Source organism: Micropterus salmoides, unplaced genomic scaffold (genome assembly GCF_014851395.1).
Source record: "Micropterus salmoides isolate LMB-PRFRI ecotype aquatic unplaced genomic scaffold, ASM1485139v1 Ms_hic_scaffold_9, whole genome shotgun sequence".
NCBI classification, from domain to species: Eukaryota; Metazoa; Chordata; class Actinopteri; order Centrarchiformes; family Centrarchidae; genus Micropterus; species Micropterus salmoides.
Genome location: NW_024044681.1, coordinates 2,146,074 through 2,162,887, shown reverse-complemented (window position 1 = coordinate 2,162,887; position 16,814 = coordinate 2,146,074). Strand labels below are relative to the sequence as shown.

General features: G+C 41.4%; 1 long non-coding RNA gene across 1 annotated transcript; it reads left to right on the top strand.

Moving 5' to 3' along the window:
• The first annotated feature begins 5,701 nt into the window (after positions 1–5,701).
• LOC119895878 lies at positions 5,702–12,403 on the top strand. The gene is made up of 3 exons (XR_005443123.1): positions 5,702–5,884; positions 11,900–12,238; positions 12,358–12,403. It is a non-coding gene; the product is annotated as an uncharacterized LOC119895878 (long non-coding RNA).
• The last annotated feature ends 4,411 nt before the right edge of the window (positions 12,404–16,814 follow it).

Here is a 16,814-nt window from a genome sequence, read left to right as displayed (position 1 = left end):
TCGGTTTTCTTGTATTATTTTCTTTACAACTTTGTACGGTAAAAACTTCAGTAGGTGTTAAAAGTACTAACTAATCTGTCATGTGATCATGACCACGGCACATTAAACAGTAAACACAACTTGTCATTAAAAAAAAAAAAAATAGGCCGCTTGAGTGACTTTACTTTCCGTGGTTGAAAACAGTTTCTTTCCATATAACTCAATAGAGAGCTTAAGTCACTCGCTACCGGCTCATGATGTACGGTAGTCAACGGCGAGAGACAACTTGTCTTTTTATCCCGTTAGAATTGAGCCCTGAATTACACATATGATGTTGGTCAATTTAAAATATAATTTTGTCCGTCAAGAAAGTCGCAGTTTGTTGTAGATCAGTAAAGTTACATGTCGTTTTGTCTGAAACCCGTTCAATGAGCTACATCGGTCGGCTATATGTTAGCACGGTAATGCTAAGCTAACGTTCATTGCTTTATTGCTACTAGCTAGATAACCTAGCTATGTTCCACGCAGAAATATTTCTCACCTGATGTGTTTAATCCAACGACTCCCGGCCCTTTTATCACATGATCCTCTCATGTAAGTTTTTTGACGTTAGCTTCAGTAACATTAGCTTCAGTGACGTTAGCTTCAGTCATTGACAGAAACAGTTTTTTTTGTGTTAGTTGTCTTTGCTTTACGTATTTTCACATTCTTATACCTTGACAGTTTTACATCACACTGCGACTTTCTTGACCTTAAAACTGATCTTTTAAATCGGCAAACAATCATATTTGTAATTCAGGGCAAAATTCAAATGGGATCAAAATATTTGTTGTCCCTCGCCATTGACTACCGTACAATAAGGTCCCATGGTGGTCCACCGGAAGGGGAGGGACTTAGGCTCTCTATATCGCTGACATCTCTCACAGCTTTAGTTACTTTACAGATAAAGATTTTTACTTACAAAACTAATAAAGAGTTAAATAAAATCTGATGTTTTGTTATAAAGTTGATTAATCAATTAAAGTAATTTTCCCTGTAAAACCTCTGATGGTGTCGACTTCCATCAAGAAGATCTGCTGCTTCCTCTCTGAATGATTGTAATAACTGTGATGTTCGTTAATAACGTTTGGACACAACAAGCCTTGCGAAGATGTCACTTTAGGCTCTTTTGGGGATAGATCCTTCAGCGTCGCAGCCCCCACCCTCTGGAAGTCCATCCCTTCAGAGACCAGGGTCTGAAATTAATTGATTGAAGTACTTTTACTTCAGTAAAGTAGCAGTTACCTTCTCGTCCTGAGCTAAACTTTAACAACTAACAATGACCCAACACAAACCTTTAAATGCCATCAGGAATCATGCGTGTGGTTTCCTCCCCCGGCAGCAGCCCCCTCTGTTGTTGACTCATGCAAACAACTTTTCACACCGCATCTTCATCAACGTTATAAACGGCCTCTCAGGGCCAAATTAGCGCCCAGTGGATCCGATGAATAAATGCCTCGTGGCGGGCTGATAATTCACAGCTCCTGGCCTTCTGATGAACCCCTGCTCGCCTTCCGCTGATTAACACAGGATGTTACTGCTGCAGACTTTCACATGCTGTCAACCACTCGCCAAACATCACAAAACATTCCATCAACACGGAAGAAGATTTGGATGTGAGGTCCGGTCAAGCAGCGGGGGCGTCCTCGTCTTCAGGGCCTTGTCTTCAGGGCCTCACTTCCTGTCCGGAGGTGAGGATCCGTCCCAGCGGCTACCTGTTAAGAAGTGACTTTAATGCCACTTTAATTTATGTCGTCTTTGTCTCCTGGTGAGTAATTAGCGACCCGGGTGGGCTGCAACCTTCTGCCTGTCGGTGTTAATGTGAAGAGGCATTTGTGTTAATAGCTGTGATGATTTAAAGTTCAAAAGGCAGGAAGCAACTCTTTAAGGAAACTGATGAGTTTCTATGACCTGGTGAGATTTTACACTTAAGAACGGCAGCTGATTCACTGAGGATCAAGTTCCTGGTGGTTGAAGAAGGAAACTGCAGAGGCAGTACTTTTATTTAAATAAAGATTTTGAATGTGATATTAGTACTTTAAAAGGCACAATGTGTAATAATGAGACTCCACCTGTTGATTTCATACTCCAGAGTATGCTCCCCTGGAAATTTATATTGTGCATTTTAAAGTAAAATGCATTAATTTGGTGCAAAATGAAGAGGTTATCTATGAAGAACTTTGCACTCTTGTAAACAGTGTTGTGCTCTAATAAACTATTTGATCATAAACCCATCGTAGAGCTATAAATGGCGAGGAAACGGCGACAAAAGTCAACAAATTTATTTAGTGTTTTTCCAGCGACCCTAAATCAAAGAATAGGAAATAGAATAGGGTAGAGTGGGGTAAGAAGCTCAATGTCTATTTTCTGACAATTAAATTAAATTAATTTGTATTTAATCGAATGTATTTTTTAGGGAAAAGGCATTTTCCGCGTTTTCAACCATAAAGGGACGGGGCGTTTACTACTTTAACCAAAAACTATAAAAACAATTGCATAACTTATCTTAAGGCTCCCCTTAATGTAAATATACATACATACACACTATATATATATATATATATATATATATATATATATAAATTGAACATTAAAAAAAGTACACCTTATTTTAAATTAAATAAAAAATTTGATCAACTTAGGTTAAAATTGCTTTGCTCAAATAATTTCAAAAATTGTGACGTGATGTTTTTTGTGAGAATTACCGTTGTGTTTTTTGTCTTTTAATGGACACGTAATATGTTTTATACTTTCTGTGAATATAATCCAATTAATATTATTTCCATCCTGTACAGACGCCTTATTTTGAAAACCAGACGTTGTCACATGTGTTTCCTCCTCGCGCTAAATTCATCCAGTCCGACCCGGTTTGATAAATAATGTTGTACGTGGTTCTCGTCTTCACAGCCTCTCTTCACATTAAAGAGACAAACTGACAGGATAAAGTCTCTAACCTGCCTGTCAGCTTGCTTTGGGCCGCTTACCGTAAAGGCTTGAATATGTGTGCACTCCAAATTTAGGTGCGGCTAGCTTAATCCTCTGAGTGACACAGAGTGAAACAGACCGCTACAATAGTTACCTCAAAAGAAAAGTGGTTGTCTCGAGTCAGCTGCGAGCTCACAGCAGCGCCCGCAAAACACAACGTTAGAGGTCTGTACAGTTGTTATGAGATGCGTAAAAATATTTTCTGTTCATTGTGAAACTGTAGCGGAATAAATTAGACTGTGGCGTGCCGCTGTAACACCAAAATCTGTGACCTATCAGATTCTGTGACCAAAACCCAAACGACGATGTATGTCCTAACCATAAAAGTACTTTTAGTACCTAAACCCAACCAAACTGCAGCCGCTTCACATCGTCATCAAAGCCTCCGGCGCTTAACTTCCCATTGGGGTCGCAGAATCTGATAGGTCACACATTTTGGTGTCACACCGCCACGGTCTCGTTAGTTGATGGGAAACACTATTATTCATTTTTAAATGTTTTAAACTAATATCCGTACACACTGCACCTTTAAGTAAAGGACCTGAATACTTCTTGCACTGCTGCTCATACAGACGTCCTGTTTGCCCACCTGAGGCCTCACCTCTCTACATGATGTCATCCAGGGAAACATTTTAAAAACCTCTGAGTTGTACATTAGTAAAGCCTTCTTCTCCTGTGTTTTCCATTCATCTCCTCAGTGACTCGTACACAACCTCCTTTCACCTCGACCCGGTCGGACCCTTCATGTTTCCTTCCTCTCTACAGGATTTACTCGCGTCTCCTAAATGAAGTCCACATGGTTTGTTTGTAAGCAGACCCTCGCGCTCTCTGTGTGGAGGAGGTCCTCTCAAACACTGCCCTCTTTTCATTGTGGACTCTCTGTGGCCTCCATTAGCGGTGGAAGTCGTTGTCAGCTCTGATTGGTGGAACAGATCAGATTACAGAACGCTCAGGTCGATACATATCAGAAGAGAGACCTTTATCAATAACATACTTAAATAAAAAATAATCCTCATCTAACAAAAGAAATATCAAGAATTTACTTTGTTCAAAAATGGCAAACTTATTGACGAAAAACAACAAAACGATTTTACTTTAAGGTTCATTTAGTAGCAGTTCTGGATTTTGTTTTAAATCCAATAGGGTTAAATTATGTTGAAAGACTTCTAGAGATCTGGAAGTTATCAACAATATTTCCTTCTTTTGCTTCTCCCGCTTCGATTTTATGTCAAATCTGTGATCTAAGTTGTGTTTGGGGGAAATGTGAGAAGCCCAAATTCACTTTTTGTAAATTATATTAGATGGTGTGGCTGTTTACACACCAATCAGCCGTAACATTATGACCACCTGCCTAATATTCTCTAGATCCCCCTTTTGCTACCAAAACAGCCCAGACCCACTGTGGCATGGACTCTACTAGATCTCCGAAGGTATTTTTCTGGCACCAAGGTCAGGTAAGTTGCAAGGTGGGGCCTCCACAGATAGAATGGGTGCATGGGGGTGGATGATCCAGGGCCCCGGCTAGTAGGAGGCCCCATATCGGGCCATTAAGTGTAGCTCAGTTGAGTGTTATTTCAAACAAATGGTGAACTTATTAGCACATTTAAAAAAAACTCCCTTCATCCTCATGCATCATGGGAATTGTGAGGAACGGACTACTACATTTCACCCCGGACTCACACAGGCTGCGTGTGCGCGGCGTCAAAGTCCACTGGAAGCCTCCGAGAAGCATTTCAGCAGTGGAGCGTTAATGACTTGTTTTTAATTGTCCTTTTTCTGCTTCTACTACATTCTTCACAGCTCTCTGTGGCTCGCTTTCGTTCCTCGACTTTACGGGTGCATCTAGCAACTACCGCGGGGAGCATTTCAGAATAAGAGCGTTTTGCCTGCCGGATTTTGCCGAGACATTTAGATTTTGTTGATTTGGTGATGAGTGCTGTCTTTTTGTGCTTCTACGTTTTTGTCTGATTTAACTGTTTATTGTTGTCTGTTCCGGGTATTTTATTTTGAAAATTGACCGGATTTTGTGCTGTTTCTGTGTCTGACTTCCTGACTGCAGGTGGGCTCTGTGATGAAGCTGAGAGTCTACATCTGGGGAATCTGGAGGCCAAGTCGTTTTGTCACCTTGAACTTGTTGTTCCTCAAACCGTTCCTGAACCATTTTTGTTCTGTGTCAGGGCGCATTATCCTGCTGAAAGAGGTTACCGCCATCAAGGAATACCGTTTCCATGAAAGGATGTAGATGGTCTGCAACAAAGCTTAGATAGTTGGTACGTGTCAAAGTAACATCCACATGAAGGGCAGGACCCAGGGTCTGCCTTCGTCGGCTTTCCTTCTTCCCATAATGCATCCTGTTGTTCTCCAGGCCACTTTTAAGAAATAAACTATATCAACGTCTCTCAGTCATTTCAGACTTCACTTTCATTCAGCGTACGAGTATTTTTTCATCATCTGTGATGCTTTAAAACATCCGGCGATCCTTCTTCCCGTGATTTCTATCAGGACAGAACGTCTTTCTGCCTTTTCTGCTTTGACGAGGGTGAAAACGAGCTGCAGCTGCGTGAGAGGGTTTCAGGACGGCCAACATGTTGAGTGTTTCAGAGACCTCCCTCACACAGAGAGCTGCTAACAGCCAAGTGACATTTGGAAGTGAGTGGAAAAGACGGGGGATGCTGGAAAAGAGGGAAAGCGTGACACTGGTTTGATCCCTGTTTGTCAGAGATAAAGGACCCGATGCTGCTGAGAAGTTTTCTCTCACAGTTTCATTCACACTGCTGCCTTTGTTCCTGTCAGACTTTACTGTGCTGCTAAAGTTCAGAGAAACGTTGTGTTTGACAAGTGTCGAGGTTTTAAAAGAGCTGGACAGAGCAAACAACACACGGTGGGTTCATCTGTTCTTTAGAGATGTTACACAAACATCTTAGAAACTTTTCTTTAATGGAAAGTTCTTTGTTTCTTTCTTCATTAGTCTCTCTCATTAGAATGACGGGATACATGACATTATTTCTAGCAGGTTTTTAATTCTACCTTATTCTTCACCCTGTTGTAAGTAGAAGTTTTTGGCAGTGTCCAGTGTAGTAGTAGATCTGACGGACCGACAGAGGCCAGTTTGATGACAGAGAATAAAGTACCGAGGTGGTTTTCTTGCCGGATTTGGTTCTGGACACCCCGGGGCTGAGTCAGCTAATAGACCCGCTAGCTGCACGGCTAACCGAGCTAACTAACTATAGATACAGACAGATGCAGTTAGCAGCAGTTAGCGTTTTAGAAAAAAATCTGTCTGTCCAACCCGTTCTCATCTCAGGCATCATGAATACACGCTTTGACAAAACCGTGGCTATAGTACGCAAAACGTCGATTTTGCGTGTGCATGATACGCTGCAGTTTGCTACAGCGTTGCAACACAAAGGAGGTCGACATGCATGTGTTTACCTACTGAGGTTTAGGCACAAACCTTTTGCCTCCAGGGACTTTCAACGCCTTAAACACAAACTTTGCTAGCTAGCTAGTTTGAACCTACACATGGACCTGGGGGCGTCTCCTATACACGTAGAATTGATGCTTGTCAAGCGTGTATATTAGGGTGACCAGATGTCCGCCGTTACGTCTGGAGCTGTCCCCGTTTTTAACTGTGTGTTAATCATAGACTGTATGTTAAAGCTGTATCGTCCAGTCTTTTTAAAACTACAGCTGCTTTTATCTGGATCAAACAGACATAACGTGCGAATAAACATCACTTTACGTCCGTGGTAACAGAAAAGATTTGTTTTTGTGATACGTTTCTTTTAATGGAATAATCACATTGTGGCCAAATAAGTGTTTATAGAGTATTCAGGCGTGACGTTTACATGATTAAAGGCAATAATAGAAGCCTGTTGTTGCAGATGGATTGTGTGTTTGGCAGGCATGTGTCTAATATCCTTGTTTATATTTGGAAAACAGACTGTAGCCTTTAATTAACACGACTTACTGCTGAGTTATATATAAAATAAAGACACAATCTCTTTTGCAGTATATCCTTATGATTCTACATTAATTAACTTGCTGTGTACCAACCAATGCAGTCCTTTTTACCTGTTGAAATACCTTTAAATGGCCACTACAACCCATAAAATGTAGTATTCCACTTCCAGAAAGTGATTGCAGCCTCTACTTAATAACAGAAAGGTAGATTCTAGCTCAAAATGACTTGATTTCATTCTGAAGAGGTGTATTTAACAGATTATAAAACCAAAACTGTCCCTATTTTTATTACATATATATTAACATTATATTTTTTAATCACATACCGACCACCAAACTAAAAATGTCCTCTGATTTCATTTCAGAAATCTGGTCACCTTAGTGTACATATGACGCCTAAAGATGAATACAATGCCGCTTCATCATTCCCTGCTGGGTCTTCCTGCCTAGCGATCGTTAAAAACTTATTGATCCGGTATTTTTTTGGTTATTTTTAGAAGAAAAATTTGCAAAATCTTTAAATGGGTGAATTTATGAACCACCCATAGCTAAACAATCAGCTGGCTAATGCTTACTTTTAATCAGTAACCTCCTTTTGCAGAGGCTGAATCCCCAACTCTACATTCACGGACGCACGGACTTTGAGGTACATTCGTACCCTGTCAGTCCGTGAGGGGTCTCGCCATCAAATCGTGCAAGAGGGCTCTCTGCTGTCCTTCAGTAAGTCTGCATCTCCGCAGACGTTGTGAAGTTAAACATGGGGTGATAGGGGGAAGCCATCGTTTAAAAAACATGTTTACATGTAAGTTTATGATTCTGTTTTGATAAAAAAAATATTAAATTCATTATTTGAAAATCTCACAGCTAATTTTGAAATAATTAATTTACTTGGCAGGAGGAGTGAATATGATCAAATTGTCCGTGACGGAAGTAAAAAAAGGTAAAATAAAAAGTCCCAAAACCACAATTTGGCTTAGTCCAGTTAATAGGACTAAGGTTGCAAAGTGGCGCTGCCACCATTAAACTATTTCAGGCCCTTACAGCCTCTCACACTTAAAGACTGACCAGGTGACGTCAGATAAGATTGGGAGGGTTCAGGGCTGCAACTAACGATCATTTTCATTATTGATTAATCGATTAGTTGTTTTGGTCTCTGAAATGTGCAAAATGTCGATCAGTGTTTCCCAAAACCCAACATGACGTCCTCAAGTGTCTTCTGTCGTCCACGACCCAAACAGATTCAGTTTACTGTCACGGAGGAGGAAGGAAACCAGAAAATATTCAATTTCAGAAGCTGAAATCAGAAATCCTGGAGTGACAGATCAATCAAAATGAAACCAGAAATACGACATAACACAACCCACAATGAGTTGAAACCGTTTCAGGTTAAAAGTGTCGCAGCTTCGATCTGTTTTCCTCTTTTTATCAGCAAGGGCCATAAATTGATGAAACTCAAAACAAAAAGCTTTTTTAGTTTGAAATGTGCCGTCACTTTGGTGAATTATTGTCTCAGGCTGAGGCTGGTTATCGTTTTAATATGTTTTAAACTGCTTTCTGATCACAGAAGAAGTAAAGAAAATACATTTAATGCCAACTTTCAGGCCTATCTCAGAGTAAAACTGGTTTAACTCTGAGAGATCTTTGTGAAAGCAGCCTCTGATCTCTGAAGCTAGCGGCCAATGGAAAAGACAATTTCTCCAGCAGGACCAATAAAATCTCCCACAGCGTTTTTCATCTCTGAGCGGCAGCTGAGAACACTCGTTCTGTAAACAGAGCCACTCCATCAGATGTATTACTGCTCGATATATATATATATTAGGTCATCTGGCTCAGCGGACGAGTCCCGTTTAGCAGCTGATAAAAGCATTTGGGATGAATGCTGGAGCCCCGGGGCGGCTTGGAGGAGTCCCTCACCTCATCTGGGTTCAGTCATTGAACGCTCTCCACGGAGCCGTTTGAGACGGCCGGTTGGACGGCTGCAGGGGAAAAGTGTAGGCAGACTGAGACACGCGCAGATGAGCAGGATCAAAGGTGCTGCTGGCCGGCGTTTCACACTGGAAAAACCATCGCAGGCTGCGCGAGGCCAGAGAAGAAGAAAAGACGGGGAGGTGGAGGGCTGGAAGAGGGGGTGTATTAATGGTCCACTTTATTGCTTTGTACTGTTAAAATTAAGAGCTCAGATTTCATGACAGCACTTCAACCGAACACGCTCGACTTCTTCTTCCAGCCCTGGTTTCAGTTTCAGTCGGCAGCGACCCGAGAAAAGAGGGTCAACCCTACTGAAGCTGGAGGACGAGGAGATGACAGCTTCCATTCTGGAAGACTCTTTACTGTGTAGCAGGGGCTCCCAACCTGAATAATACTTTTACTCAAGTACTTACTAATGTAACACTAAAGTGCAATACTCTCTGTTTCAATACTCGGGTTATTCTGTCCCAGTACGTGTTTTTTAACCCATTCCACCTCAACACTACCGGCTATTTATCGTTAAACTTCCGTTAATACTGAATAATACTGTACATATCCAACATTTGTGTTTTACTACGGGCTTTTTTACCTACTTTATTATTTTTGTTTCTTTTATGGACTCAAATAAGTATTCCTGATTGTGATTAAGTACTATTCTAAAGTACTTGTACTAAAAATAAATAAAATATTGCACATATTGAACATTTGTCTGACTTCCTACTTTACAGCGGTGGTTCTCAAACATAATCTTGTTATCTAAAATATTAACTTGTATGAACATGATTTATTTAGTGAAATTTAAAAAACAGGCGTTGGCTGGACAGGACGTTTTACTGCGCTCCTTTTTTATTGGTTGCTCCCCCAGTATTGTTAATGACTTACATGAATTCAATCTGTTTACATGCAGTGGGTTCTAAAGCCAAGCTTACACCATTCTTGCCGACCGTCGGACTGTGATCGGGTTCAAATCAGCGAGCGATCTGCTCTTTGTAAAATATAAACTATATTAAAATAAACGTCTCACTTCTCGTGTGTTTTCTTGACAACATGTGGGCTGCATGCGACTTCAGGGGCGGGTGTAAAAGCGACGCCGTCAAGTTGGAAACATTCTCCTTGCATGAGCTTACAGTGGGTGGAGATCAATGACTGATCCTGCGGCATTTGCAAACAAAAATGACAAAAGTCGGTTCCAACTTTGTGCAGCCGGAGAAAAGCAACTGCGACCGCCAGATTCGGCGCCTGCAGCCGCCTCGATCCGGCAAGGTTTTAATGTCATGTGACATGGTGACGTTTTGCAGCACCGGCGAAAGTCTGACACAATTCCTAACCAGCATGCATCACGCCGCATGAAGTCAAACACACCTATTAACACGCTGACCTGATGATGGCGCTAGAGGGGACCATGAAGGTCTGAACCACGTTTCATCACAGTCCATCCAACAGCCGCTGAGATGTTTCACTCAAAACCAGAATTGTTAACCTCATGGTGGCGCCAGAGGAAAAGTCAGAAGATCACATAAGCCCGTAGGATTCATCCTCTGGGGAACATGAACATTTATGGCAATCCATCCAACAGTTGGTGATCCTATCCTGCACCATTCTCTGTAGAGAAAGTGTTTTAAGTAAAAGTTTGGGTATGAAGAAGTAACTTAATGTGAGTCTGACTTTACGTCATACAGCTGTAGTTGTGCTGTGAAAACCTTTTCCCCCTGTGAGTGACGTTGGTGTTGGCTTTGCCCTCTTCCCCGTCTGACGGTCAACTTTTCACCCCAACACCTGTCAGTCATCCCGATGAGCTGTCATCTTGCCCGAAGCGGCGCCGACACATCTCTAAAAACTCTCCTCAGACGTGAAAGAATCACACAAACAAATCAGCACAAAAAAATACGACTTTTACCCTCCGGCTGGTGTCCGTTCGAGGCTACAATACCCACAATATTTACATGTTGGACAAAACAACAAACTTCTCTATTAGACGGGTATCGACAACCCGTTCTCACTCCCCGGCTCGACATATATGGACGCAAGGAATCAGTTTGTGACGCACTGGGGATCCCTTTACCGTCATAGTTCAACGCAGTGGGGGAAACCCTGTAGCGTCAGTCTTTGACGGTAAAGGCAGGTAAAATATATTTAACAGAAAAGACTGAGTAAGGAGGTGGTTGAGGTGGACGGCGGGCCAGAACCCGGGCTTTGAACCCGGAGACCGGGGTTTGTGTCCTGTGTGAAACAAAAAGTCAACATTAAATATTTTTTGTTTGTTACGCGAGTTACATAAATTGCATAAATTACCAAAGTGACGTTAGTTAACTTACATGTTAACTGGCGTACGTGGTTATTTTAACCCATGTTCTTTTCCTAAACCTAACCAAGTAGTTTTGTTGCCTCACAAAGTTTCAAAACTTTCACGATACGCCGTTTCAGAATGGCGATGTTTCGGAACGCTAGCGTTTTATTTTACATTTACATTAATTCATTTAGCTGACGCTTTTATCCAAAACGACTTACAATTGCTATTTAAGTCAGAGGCCGCACGCCTCTGGAGCAACGCGGGGTTAAGTGTCTTGCTCAGGGACACAGTGGTGGATGGGTCACATGGGGACCCGGGTCTCTCACGCCAAAGGCATGGTCTTATCCATTGCACCATCACCACCAACCGTTTTATTTATTTCTAAATGTCCAATAAATGAGATACGTGTAAATCAGACAGAAATGAAGATGTTGAAGGATTTTTATCTTTTGATTCAGAGTTGTGTTTGATTTGTTGTTGCTACTTGAATAGAAATAAATCTGCTCAGAAGTGGGTAGAAAGTGTCTTATTACTGATTGTATTGTAAATCTGACATTTTTGCAGCTGCAGCTCATGTAAAACAATCAACCGCTGGACGTCCTCTGCAGCTTCCCAGGTGACTTATCAATTGTCTGTTCCTTAATCCCGAGCTCTTCTGAATACCTCATTTCCTAGAAGTTCCTGTGAGCCCCTGCAGACGCCCGGGAGCCGTCCCTGCCTCTCCTCCCTCTCCGAGCTAATATCACGAAGATGTTGAATTCTTGGACAGGTAGCCAGATCAGCGCAGTGCAGCGTCTTTAATGTCCCCGAAGCCAGTAAGTGAGTGTGAGGTGACACTTCCCAGACTCTGCTGATGGACTGTCACACCTCTTCAGTTTTGACCTGGAGCGAGACAGAGTCGTCTGAATCCGCCCACGTCGCTGGTTTTCACATCAGTCTCCTCGTCGTCTTGATCCCCGGGGCCCCGGACACAGAGCTTCCTACTCTGTCGGAGACACACCGAGTTCATCATGGGTATACTCATAAATGTTTTAATTGTTTTATTCACAATTACGTGAGATGTTTCTTCAGAATATGAACTACAATTTGCGAGCAAGTTTATTTATAGAGCTCCTTTCATTTTAAATTTAAAGTGCTTTACAGAAGAGGAGATGCAAATACGACTACAAAGATACTGTGGTAGGTATAAAATATCCCATATGCTTAGCTTGATGGCTACTAAATACTAGGGTAATGTTTAACATGTTTATTAGAATGATGTTTAAGGTGTTTATTGAAAGACACACTTGTCTCTCACAGCTTGATGCTCTCACACACACCCGGCCTGTCCAACAGCGTTGTTAGCAGGACGTATCAGAGGCTCCGGATGTAATTTAGAATATCTGACTGCAGGACAATGGGGCCTTTATGGATTTTTACAAATTGTTGCTAGCACCTGCACTCAGACCTGATAAAATACAAGACTAGACGCATGAATACAAAAGGTCTCTGCAAGAGGACTGAAACTCTGAAGGCTGTGAAGGTCATCATGTGCTTGTGTTGATGTTAGCCAACTGTGTAATTGTGTGCAAATACAATTTTTTGCTAATATCAAGATGATGTTTTATTGATCAGTGTCACGTTTCAGTCTTATTACTTTAGAAGTGTTGTAGGGTAGAATAAGGACATATCAGCCAATGCAACGCAGAGTTTGGAGAGTCTGCTCCCGGGACCACATGTGTTTGTTTTATTTGTTTGAAATTATCACTAAACTTGAGTTAATTTGAACTTTGCTGCAATACCATTTATATTGAAAGAACTACAGTTCATCTAAGTCTAAGTTACAGCTACATTCAAGGCCCAGAAAGGCCTCTGGCCCGTTCTGAGGGTTTTTATCTACCACAATACTTCAGGGAGAAAACAAAGACATTAAAATCAAGATTAAAACAATGAACATCCGTTTCCCAAAGTGCTTTACAGATGCAAATAAACGAATACAAATATTAAGGTATTTCAGAAAAAATATATAAGTAATTAAAAGACATTAGATTATTAAAAACAAGATAAAAACAATATTTAAATATGTGAAACTGTGAGAGGTGGGTGGGGTTGCTGGCAGGAAAATGTATTAATTATATATTTTTATTATATATGAGCATTTACCGTAAAACTTCAATTAATAGCCGAGTCCCAACCAGCCGCCTGCCTCCTTTCCTGGCCTGCTGTAAGAACACATTTGGACAAATAAACTACATTAAATGCCTGGTCTGGTTTTTATAGAAGTTCTTTGGATGTATTAAACCTGTCGCCTGCTTTAGCTGCTTCTAAGCTGCTCAGATCGTTAATACAAACATTAATGTTTAAACGTCTGATCAATATGTCAGTGTGGACATGCTGCACATCGTTAGATCGGTTTGATTCTCCACAATTCAGTTCATTTAACGGAAACAACGAGCCCCAAAGTCTGATTCTTACAGATTTACCAGTGTAACCTGCATGGTACAAGAGAGGAAAAGTACCGACTCCCGTTACCCTTGAAGCGCTCGTTCAGTCCGAGTGTCTCCGTTCCTTGATTATTTATCTTCCTTCAGTCTGTGAGGCTCCACCCATCAAAAGAATCAAAACAGCTTTTCAGAAAAATGAATCCAAGTTGTGAATCCTGTCACGTGAAGTCCGTCGCTCTCTGTCTGCTAACTTCTCTCATCCTGTTGTTTCCGTGAGGTTGCTGCCTTCAAAATAAAAGCGCGTAAGCCGTCTGTCGGAGCTGGATCAAATGAATGACGTGTGTTTGATATATTTTTTTTTCTGTTTGAAATAAATAAACTGTGTAGTAGTTTCAGTTTTGTGCAAAAGTAATTAAAGGCCTGTCCCAATTATAAACAGAGTCAATTCAGTGATTTTAGCAAATAAAAGCCCGGGCCATTAGTCAGAGTTTTACAGTATACCTGTGCATTGGTTTCTGCAGTTGCAACGCGGTGGAGTTTCTATGTTCCACTATTTTGAGTTTCTTCTTCTCCTTCGTTGGTGTAGGCTGCTATAAACGATGGTGGATCATGCTGGAGTTGGAGCTGATCGATGCAGTTATTTTTAGCAAAATTATTAAAACGCAGAAACGAGAGAAGGCGTCGGAGGAGATGGTGCGTACGACCCTTGAACCGGTCGAGGCAGAAGAAGAAAAAGGACGAGCCGGAAATACGTAGGACGAAATGCAACGCTGGCAAGCTGACCAACCACAGTTCTTAGTCCGCGTCGTGTAGTTAGATTTTTGAGGAGATGGGCGTCAGGAAGATTTGACGCTATAGTATCAATTAGCCATAACTTGCCAGTTAGCCCACAATCACCGCATCACCAAGCTCACAGCGGGTCAGCAAGTTACGGATCCGTCCTGTCAATGTAATTTTCCATTGACAAGGAAGCTGCATCCAAAAGCTTCATCTATCACACTCAACCAGAAGGTTTTCTACCAAAAATACTCCGACTAAACCCAAATAAAACGTATTCAATCTAAAACTGAAGGAAAGCTGATTGAATTTTCAACACAAAGTCCAACTTTACTTGTTGATTCCAAAGCAATTCTAAGAGATAAGTTTTAACTGAGAAACTCCGCCCACTGAGGAAGCTCATGAGATGTGGTTGAAAGCTTCAGAGACAGTATGAAAGCAGGACCATGTGTCGGATTTTGTTTTTGCTAAATAAAAACATCAAGCTTTTTTTCTGAAAATGTAATGAAATGTCAAAAAGTGTTTTTTACTAACAAACGACCAAAACATGGTGCTCTTCGTCTCAAAACCTGCTTCCTCTTCTTTGTTGAACCACCAGCTGAACTTCCTGTTGAACGCGGTGCGTCCAGTTTCTGTTACTGTCACATAATCTTTTCCACATCAGAGTTCGTCCGCCGGGCTGCTGTGAGCAGCTGTGAAGCAGCAGGATGAAGGTTTGTAATGACGGATTGTTTTTCCCTCCGTCCCTCCAGCTCGTCCTGAGGTTGATGGTCGAGGAGCTGCTGGACCGTGGTGGACCAGACGCCGTCTGTGTGGCCACATGGAGTCCCTCAGCCGGTTATTTTTCTTAATGGAGCTCCAGCTTTTAAACACACGAGGCCTCAGAGTCTTTTCAACGCACATAAAGAAGCGAACAGCTGGGACGAGCGCTGACCTCGGCCGGGGGAACCTGACCTCTTCTTTAAAGACAGATACCTCCGGCGACAGACTCATCTCTCTTCCTGTGAGTCATGGCTCATCACAAATTCCACCTGGAGGAGTATTTTTAGAGGGGAAAGACCTCATGAGGAGCTCATTAATCAACAAGCAGCTAAATTTAGTTTGACTGACCCGGGACCACAGTGGCTTTAAGTAGAACCACCAGTATCAGAGTGAGAACACTTTGTTAAAAACAAAAGTTTGGCATTAAACATTATAAGAATTTAAAAAATACTTGCAAAGCCAATTTTATTTAAAGTATTTTAAACTTTGTTGCAGCACAGGATAACTTTAAATATACAGCTTGATATCAAAATAATAAGTACTCATAAGTGTTACAAGAAGTACTCTTATGTGATCATCTTTTAAAGGTTTTGGAAAATGAAGACAGATTGATTTTAAATGAGACACTTCCTGCAATCAAACCTAAGAGAAATAATGAGGAACATTTTCAGGCAGCACACTAAAACATTTTCTTACATATTCTAAGCTTCTAACATTAAATAAAAGTATTGTGTTTGTTTAGGCTATATAGTATAATGTTAACATATTCCTTGTAGTTATTATTTTAATTATAATTTCATATGTAGTTTACCACTAGGCCTAATATTAATTCTAGATACAGCTGTTAATTAAATAAATCAATAAAAAGCACAGTCCACATTAGTCTCTAATTTATTAATGCTCACGTCAATAATTATAACCAATAATGCAGAAGAATTACTGTAGGTCGCAGGCTTTACTCGCATATTGTAAATATTCTTATTTTCAGTCACGTTAGACTATGAAGTCGGAGAAAGTCAGCCGCCGTCACCTCGAACGCACCCGTTGACTTGCCGTCACTGTTGCAGCTGATGTTCTACATGCTGCTTTACCAGGAACCTAACAAACATTTAAAAATGTTAAAAATATTTAATGTTTATATATTTACGGGAAAATATTTACACAAACAGAGGACAGCGGGATAGAACTGTAAGATACAGGAGATTCCTGGGAAAAACAGGAGGGTTGACAGGTTTGCCTGTAATAGTTGTTAAAAGATTTCGCTCTGAAATGTCAACCTCAAGGTGGCGCTAGAGCAAATGTCAGTTAAGCCTGATTTATTCTTCGGATCTACGCCATACCTACGGCGTAAGCTCGTTCTGCAGTTACACAGTCAAAACGCTAGTTGGCAGTAGCATTACAGCGTCCACTGTGTGCACTTCTGCCAGCCAACTTCCTGTTTAGCCCTCCGCCAACTTGAGTGGGGGTGAAAAAAGTGTTATCGGACCGAATGGATCAAATTCTGAAAGAAGTAATTTCTCGGGGTTGTGACGCTCCACCGTGTTACAGCCGCTAGTAAAACTGACTTCGAAGCACGGAGCACTTCCTGCGAGCTTGGAGGAAATGCGATGCCACCAAAGCCGACCAAT